The sequence below is a fragment of the Engraulis encrasicolus genome, chromosome 10, assembly GCF_034702125.1.
Source record: "Engraulis encrasicolus isolate BLACKSEA-1 chromosome 10, IST_EnEncr_1.0, whole genome shotgun sequence".
Lineage (NCBI taxonomy): Eukaryota > Metazoa > Chordata > Actinopteri > Clupeiformes > Engraulidae > Engraulis > Engraulis encrasicolus.
This window is the reverse complement of record NC_085866.1, coordinates 45,087,316-45,096,642: the sequence shown is the minus strand read 5'-3', so window position 1 is coordinate 45,096,642 and position 9,327 is coordinate 45,087,316. Positions and strand designations below refer to the sequence as shown.

The 9,327-nt window shown below is 43.4% G+C and overlaps 1 long non-coding RNA gene across 6 annotated transcripts in view; it reads left to right on the top strand.

The window, feature by feature from the left end:
- The window catches only part of LOC134457164 (uncharacterized), a 31,319-nt gene extending 23,360 nt beyond the window's left edge, over positions 1 to 7,959 (top strand). For all 6 annotated transcript variants that reach the window (XR_010036411.1, XR_010036407.1, XR_010036408.1 and 3 more), the window contains one exon: positions 7,461 to 7,959. This is a non-coding gene — a long non-coding RNA (uncharacterized LOC134457164). The remainder of the gene's footprint in view (positions 1 to 7,460) is intronic.
- The last annotated feature ends 1,368 nt before the right edge of the window (positions 7,960 to 9,327 follow it).

Below are 9,327 nucleotides of genomic sequence, written 5' to 3'. Positions count from 1 at the left end.
CTGTCTCAGGCCAGATGTATGATGATTTGAGCCTTGTGTAATTTGTGTCTATTTAAGCAGAGAAGCCGACAGGAGGAGACAACGGTGGTCAGTTGTCCCGGGCCCAGGGAGAGAGGGGCGCAGAACTGGGTCCTCATTACATTGTATGCTTTGGTCGAGGGAACCTTTTAGATGACTGAGTCCTGGGCCCGACCAAAGCTGTCAGTGGCCCTGTATTTAAGTATCGCACCTTTCAGGCGGCAAAGGCAATTGCATTTATTCTGACACCAGGGAGTCACCATTAAACACATTTGGCATGGTGAGAGGCAACACCAACAAGGTGATGACTTAGTTCACAGCCTGACACGTTTTCTGAAATTAGTTGTTGCAAAACCTGAAGAGCAGCTTCATCATCATCCCAGTTCACAGCGGGGACAAATTGAAGGAAGCACCATGCAGACATTCAAACTTTATGACTACACTGTTATTCATTCAGTAGACAGCTGTCTGTTGACAGAAATTCAGTTAGAGAAAATAGTGGGAGGAAAATATTGAAATGCTCTTTCATACTGAAACAGAAATACACACATTGACTTGTGTTTGTGACTTACTGTATTTGAGCACACTCATTTCAGATTCACATTTTCCAAGACACAAAACATCTGAAGAAATAAGGGTCTTTTTGTCTATACTATACTCAGGGCAGTGGACAGCTTTGGCCAGGCCCCCTGGACAAGGTCATCTGAAAGGGCCTCCCCACCAAATACATACAACATAATGAGGACTCAATTTTGGGGGGCCCCTCTCTCCCTGGGCCCGGGACAACTGACCCATTTGCCCTCCTTGTTGGCTTGTCTGACTATACTGTTCTTTGTGAGGTTAAAGGGTCGTTGAACATACACCACAAGCAGCTCTGAGAAAAAATAGGAAGCAGCCCCAGCTGCTTTTCACCAAGTGCCGCCAACCCACAGCACGCCTTCTGGGAAACTGCTCTCTCTCTCTCTCTAAAAGAAACCCCAGCTTTCTCATAAATGTCTTCACAATGTTGCATTTTTTCCCACAAAATTGCGTTGACAAGTCCGCTCACTTCTATTGCTGTCTTCATCAGACGTTGTGTTTGGACACAGAAAGTCATTATTGAGGCTAGGTATGCACATTTCTTTCTCTCTTTTTTTTCTCGCTAAATTTGAGGGAACAACTGAGAGAAAGAGAGCCAATGCTGAGATGATTTCATGGAATAAAGAAACGCTGCCACTGAAAAACTGGGACAACAAGATTTGTAGGAGGTGCTACAAGCACTTAGCAAAGTAAACATACTCAGAATCTTGTATTCCCATTAAAGATCAGGTTTAAGTGGGCCAACACCCTACTGGTATTCATACACACTGCTAATCACACACTGCTAGTATTTAATCATCAGCAAACAAAAATAGCACATCTCTAAAGTTTATACAGTAGGTTTATGTATGGATACAGATATAGATATAATATGCGAGTCAGTAGTTCTGGTGTTGTGAGGGGCTCACATCTTATACCACTGAGTGCAGTACAGACACTATCGAATTTTTTGTCTTTAATGCATTTTGCCCTCAGTGGTGCCTTTAAGACAGTGTGCCTGCCAGGCAGGCACACCACCTAAACAAGGGTTAGGGTTAAGTTTAGGATTAGAGTTAAGGGTTACGTAGGGTTTAGGGTACAGTTTAGGGTCAGGGTCAGGGTTTAGTAGTTGAGGGTCAAACATTAGTTAGGGCCTTCAAGGCATCGCTGCCTGGAAGGAGGCGCACAAAAAACACTGCTGTGCCGATATTTTAGTTTTTCTGTGGCTGAGTGTTCATTCAGTTAGGATTCAGCTTTCTCCGTTCTCACTGGTTGCCTCAGGTAGAGTCACACCGCCACCTGACAACATGCAAAATGGATCTCAGCTGCGGCTGTGTATAGCAAGCAGGCTTGGTCTGCCTTACTGTTTAACTCCCCTGTGTAGCGGCACTGACAGGTAGCTTGGGACATCCCATGCTGCTTTGCACAATCGTTCCGATCTCAAAGACAGCATGGATTCTGTCCCTCAGCCACGGTACCAGATCTGGGTTTCCAATCAGAGAGTGGGAATGGGTGGAAAGGCGATGACCACCATTTGTTTGGATAAGTACAACTGACACGATTGACTATGAGCTACGTACTGTTTATGCGTGATTGACATGACGCCCTGTTTTTACGTAACATTAGTTAAAAACCTACAACATTGATATTTTTCCTCTTGAAAACAAATGTAAATGAAAGAAGATGTCATACATCATGTTTCATATTAGTCTAAGATGAGAAGAAAGATTTTTGTTCAGATTTATGGAAAGGTTTATATGTCAAATGTCCTGTGGTGTGTCTGTAACATTAATACAACCTGGAATATAAACAGCTATAATATAAACCAACAGCATTTTGAATCATTTATAAAGCATTTGGCATGATTGCATAAATATTAACCTTATATTAAAAAATATGAATTTGAAAAAAACTCAATACAATAATAGTAACTACAATTTCAATGTGTAACACAAATTGCGTCCTGTGGGATGACATGTAAGTCAGGTTTGTGGATGGGCAGCTGCAAGGCTCTTAAAGACAGGCTCCTAACCAATGGCTCAGTTATTGGAGAGTGGTGTGGAAGTTTAAGGTGACTATTAACCTCTTAATATGTCTACATATTGCAATGTTTCTGTCACACAATGCTTAGATTAATTTATTGTGTCCCGTGGTGTGACTGCTCTTATGGAAGGAAAAAAAAACATGTGTGAAAACACATTTTAAGGTTACCGTAAACACAATATCATTATCTAGTTAGCATGAGCTCGGAGGTCAGTCACGAATACAAAAGGATTAAAATGGCCACAATGCAGTGAATTTCCTGTGGTGTGCCTTTACTGTATGTCCTGTGGTGTGACATGCTTTGGCATTGTGTTACTCTATCCTTACTTATTTTGCATGCATCATGCAAGGATATAAGGACACCAGGAGATTTATTTGTCACATTCACACAATTATTACAAGTAATACAGTGAAACCATGCAGTGAAATCACATTTGTCTGCCTGTATGATACATAGGCATGTGTGGGTGGGGATTGGGGTGCGGGTGGGTAGTAGTGTTTGTGGGGGGGTTAACGGAACAATAGCAGAAAGAGCATTGGGGGTATATTTGTGCAGAATATTAATCATTTTATTGTATATTACAGAAATGTCACACCAATGACGTCACACCTCAGGACACATTTTCCCAAAAATGACAAAAATTAGGCGAAATTCCACGGACCACTGACATCCCCATTTTTTTCTATTTTTTTCCCAATTTTTCCACCCATTTTTTTTTCAGGAATTGGAATATGTTCCTCCTTTAAGTGTGTTACTGCCTTAAACGTCAACCACCCTTATGCCAAATGACACATTCGCAGCAGCACCCAATCAACAGCCATGGTCAATTATAAACCACACCTTTACTATGAGAAATTCCATAAGTAGCCTCCGGACTATCGTACTGGTGTAAGCCAGGCAAACTGACAGGCCTTGCATGAGGAGAACAAAGGAAAGCGTACTCTGCACTTCTGGGGTTGACGCTCTAGTGCAACCAGAGCAGGGCAAGGCATCAAAATAAAAACGGAAAAACTTCTTGCAGTAAGGGTGCCTTCTGTTGGAGCTTATTTGGTAATGCATTAAGACGTACAGTACGCCTTGAGGTGTTAGTCTTAAGGCACTGTTCAACAAATAGTAAATAAGCACAAACAGAAGTCAAACGTGCTGCACCAGATTGTTCCTTTTTATTTTGAGGCCCTGCATGAAGGGGAGGCAGTCAAGACAGCCGTGCAACAAACACGGCCCTTACATTTCATATGGACATGCTGTATGTGGTTGTGTTTTTTTTCCTTCTTCTTCTCAGACAGGTGCAGTTTGCTATGCATGCATTCACTCACTCTTTTGGCTTCGGGTTTTTGAAGAAAAAAAAAAACAGTTGGAGGGAAAAGCAAGCATGGTTGGCGAGGCAGCCATTTCGTCATGGCGCTGTTGGCGCAACGGAGAGGCTGACATTTGCAGCAAATGCCAAGAGCCAAGTTTGCCTTAAACACCTGGCACCGTTGATGTAACCGCGGCACTGGCGTGACCTTATAATGACGGAAGTCACACACACTCTCATTGCTCACGCTGGATTTCTTTGCACTCTCTTGCACAACTATTATATTGGGCCGTAAAAACTGGTGGGGTGAAGTTTTAAATCCTGTTCAATCCTGTCAAGCCCAAAGAATGCTCTCCTCATGTCTAATTTCATGTGGCTATTATAGTGGTATAGCTTTCAAGATATCAGGAAAGAAATGGCTTTGTTTTGCACGTCTCTTACTCTTGCACTTGGAGAGCCACAAAGAGACCACAGCTCTGTGTCTCCTTGCCATGTAAAAATCTTCCGGGACTTTCCCCCGGCGGATTCCTCACCACATAACCGTATTCGTATGACAAACCATCTCAATTTTAACCATCATCAATAGATGCTCGCTATCAATGGCCCCCATAGAGCGTCGCATTTGTTTTTCTCGCAAATAAGATACTGTACACGGTCCGTCATGGCTTCCTGATGTCTTGGCGCACGATGACAATGGCCCTCATTCGCAAATGTTTTGGATTGGCGTCTATTTCTCAGCGTCGAGGGTTCCATAGAGCGCCTTTTGTCCGGGGCCTTGTGTGAGTACGAACCGCTGGCCCTGTGGACACACATTCATGTGGCTTTTTTTTGCCGTCGGCACGCACGCACAAAAACGGCCATTGTGCGTCGCCAGAGCACGACTCTCTCGCACGCAGGCATGCAAGGCAAGGGAAAGTGGAAGTCGGGGGAAAGAACACCCCCCTTCAACACACAACACAACACAACACAACACAACACAACACAAATGAAACAGTAACCTAAAACAAACCCCATCCAAAGGAGTCCACGGTGGAGTGTAGGTTTGTGCAGCATGGTCACCAGGCTGTGTAGAGACCACAGGACTGTAGAGTAGAGAAGCCCCTCCGGGTGTCCGTCCCTCCCTCCCTCCCTCCCTCCCTTCCTCCCTCCCTTCATCCTTCCCTCCTTTCTTCCCTCTGCACCACCTCAGGGATCACCCCATCCATCCCCCCTCCCCACACACCGACCCAGATGCCTTCAGCACCACCATTCCACCCTCCAGTCCCAGCTTCAGAAGGATGTGAGCATGTGCTTTTGTGCTGCTTACACGCATGTGCGTGTGTGTGCGTGTGTAAGCAAGAAATAGAGAAAGAGAGAGAGAGAGAATGTGTTTGAGTGTGAGCATGTGTGTGTGAATGTGTTTTTGCGTGCAAGCACGTGTGTGAGTATGTTTACGTGTGTATGCAAGTGTGCGTGTGTGTTTGTGTATGAGTCTATTGTGCACCTCTTGGTAAAAGCAATTCAGTCTGTTGTCCTAGGCCTCGCCAGTGGTCGCTGATTGCGTTAAGTTGTTTTCTATAACGCCTGTCGAGGCCTAAACAGAGGGAGTCTTATTCGGCTCTTCCCCTGCCTCCACTGGTCAACATTTAACTTGTTTACCATCTCCCAGCCAATCAATCTGCGGAGCTGCTCGTCTCCTGATTTCACGATATTCTGTCATTTGTTTTGTAGGTCAGAGATGGTTAAAGACTATGCCTAATCAAACTCTTGATGAACTTCCCTATTGACCCAGATTGTTTTATTTGGGTAAATGGATTTTACTGGTGCCATGTACTGTAAAGCCTGAAATGTACTTGATATGGTGAAATTAGAGTGCAGACCGCCAAATGATCTTGTAAAAGAGCTGTTTGTCATCACTACGGCTGACTTGAATGTCAGTGGTATTGTTAGGGTTGTACTTAACGCGACAAGGTCAGGGGTTAAAAAAATCCAGATCCAGACACTGAGATGCCCCTTGGCCAATCATGAGGTCAGAATCGCAGAGCGCACCACAAACAACACGCCAGTTCCGGGAGATATAGCCTCAGATTGCCGCAGATCAGATATAATTTGTTTTTTAGTTTCCCCCGGGCAGTTATCCCCATGTTACATCATCAACCTGATGTTTTTTCATCGTGCCCTGTGATTGGTCGGTTTCGCAAGGCCGTGGGGCAACAGCAGCACCTCTGTTTTCGTGATTCGTTTGTGTCGTCCGTCAGCGAACGGGGGCTGCAACCAATGCTGCATCATGTGACAATCAGATGATGCTTCTTACTTAGAACTGTCCTTTTCTCAGAATAGATTACACTGAATGCCGCTGTATGGCTCTCTACTAGTTGAGGTTGAGGCTGTGGAATAACGGGTGATGATTTGACTCCCCTTGTTCAAAAACTTGTTGTCAGGCAGGCCTTACGTAAATGCGAATGATTGCATAAACAAAGTGGTTTGAATCTAATTTGTCTGTTCTTTGAATCTGTGGTTCCCAAGCACCAGAAGACCCATGAATTCTCTCAACTTTGTAATGCAAGTTTGAAAAAGTGCCCCAAGGAACTACCGGGCTTGAAAAAAAGTAGCAATGTCTTAATGGGAAAACAGAAGGAATATTATTCATTGATTTTTCGGAGAAATCTAAAATTGCCATCACTTACTGAAAAGACTGACTCGACTACGGTAGACTAGAGTATATCCTCTTGCATCAGCCTTTCATATAACGCTGACAGGCCGAGCCCATTACCCACCCCCGTTACACTAATTCGATTTAAAATGGGAGACGCCACATTGTTTACGAGGAATCAGATGCTTGTTAAGGACAGTGATACATATCACGGCAGTGAAACAACGCAGTTGTTTAGTCCAAAAGATGTCCTCTTGTGTGCGTTACACAACAGATGTAGCTTTTCAGGAGGCTCCAAAGGTCCATCTGGCTTAATAATAAAGTTAAAAATAAATCTGTGTGTGGTAACATGTTTTTTTGTTTTCCTGCAGAACACTTTGTGTTATACAAAGCTTGCATAATTCCCCCTGTCGTGCTCCATAAAACGTCTACTTGAAACAAATCATCCTGTTCCAGATTTCCTGTTCAGTCTTTTCAATGAAATTAGTTTTGCTGAAGTAATTATCTCCATTCAATACTGCATATGACCCATATTTTTCAACGTGGCAAACAGTAGCCTAGTTTTTGTACAGCTTTTTGAAGCTAGATGTCTTACAGTAAATTTGATTTCAGGGGAGATTATTTCTCATTTCCTTTTATCCTGACCATAATTGATCTGTATCTCTGTATCTATTTGGGCCCATGGGTGTTCAAGCACAACGCCCTTCCTCTCTTTATCTCCAATGGAATATATATCAACAGATTACACATTCAGGAGGAAATGGCAGGTACTGTAGACTACGGCAGGATATGGCAGGTGCGGGACAGCCAGAGGGTTCAACCAGAGTGTCACCAGTAAAAAACATTATGTAATCCCTCGAGTTTATAGGTAGGAACATAACTTGATTTCTCTATCATTTCTTTTTTTACAGATATCGTCATATAAAAGAAGATTCCAGAAATTCTTGAGGTCACAGTACTGGCCTGTTGGCAACAGCAGCACACACCTTTCGCTGTGGCCCTGCGTATAGCCGACAGTGACCTAGTCTAAAAACGCCATAAACTCATAATCTCTCATACTACATCTCCAGCCTCATTATGATCTCACCCGCACCTCGCCCAGAGCGATAAAAGACCTGGATTTGACCTGGGTTTGACCTGTGTTTACGAGGGGTGAGGAGACATCGGAAGAGTTAACTGCAGGTCACAAACTGGAATATGTCCGGAGCCACTGTAGGTGATGAACTGGGGTTATGGTAAGAATTGTTTCAAGATCAAGTGTGTGTAACATTCTTAGGCTGTTAGTTCTCTTAAAAATGTGCTGCCCATTCACAGACTTGTTCTATTTTATGAATATTAATGACCACTGTCTATGTCAAGTATTCCTATTTGCTTAAAACATTAAAAATGCACAAGATGCAATTCCATCAACTTGCAAATCCATCAACTTGAACTATTTTATCTAATCGGGGACATACAGAGTTCAACATGTATTGATTTTGCCATTATAAAGGGATAATCTCAGTACAGGTATGTGGACGTGGTCTCAGTACGGTTAGCTTATCAATGCTGACAAGTTACATTTGTGGCTAGGTGTAGCAGCCGGTTCTTTTTATAATATACAAAACCTACTAACTACTTTTCTGTCTTTTCACATACTAGGGCAGTCATGGGTAAGTGGTTAAGGCGTCAGACTTGTATCCCAAAGGTTAACCCGCCAGGTTAGTGGGGGAGTAATTAACCAGTGCTCTCCCCCATCCTCCTCCATGACTGAAGTACCCTGAGTCTCTTGGGGTGCCATGGCGGGCTGCCCCCTTGCACGGATGAGGCATAAATGCAATTTCGTTATGTGCAGTGTGCAGTGAACACTTGTGTGCTGTGTCACAATGACAATGGGAGTTGGAGTTTCCCAGTTGGGTTTTCACCTCACTTTCACACTAACACACATGCATGCACGCAGCGGCGTGGAACAGGGGGGGAAAACCCCGACTCATTCTCAGGGCCCAGCCCACCTGGGGGGCCCACCGGGGGGCCCCTATGGAAAATGTTCTTCTTGTTTTGCTTTTTTAAACATTATTTTTACAATAATGTCAATACATGTTGGTAATTTATGTAATTCCAATGTTCTCTGGAAATACATCTGTTAAATTGGATATCCTAGCCTGCAAATAGGCTACAATATATATCAAACACCCCCATAATCAGTAGCCTACGCATTGGTTTAGTCCGCCCTCTCGCGGACTTTTGATTGCACAATATGCGTAATCAACACTCACTCACTTCATTATAGGCATTAAACGCAGCAGCCGGTTAGCAATGAAAGATGTCTAAAACACCAGGCTTTCACAATAAGAATAGAAAGGCAAGAGAGACAGGGGAAACCAGACGAAGCAACTGCTGCTGATTTCTTGCAAGAAAGGTGAGCCCAAATGTCAAAATTACCGCCTACAGTAGGCTAACTGGTTATCTCATTCCCATTCCGTGTGGCCTACTGTGATAGCCGGAGTCAGATTAAAAAATATATATATCATTTTTTGGCTATAATTGTGATAGTCTATTGAACCCATATTTGTCTTTGATATATTCATAACAAGTCATAAGACCAACATAGGGTAGCCTAGATGTTGGTTCAAATATCCAAATGATAGCAAAGCAAATTTGTAAAATGAATCAAGAAAATGTCACAAACGTGAAGATGCCCCCTGTCACAGCAGATGCAAATTGTGCGAACTTGAGAGAAGGTGAGCCTATTTTTAGCTAGCCTAATATCCTAATGTTGAGGAAAAGCAGTTTCTCAAT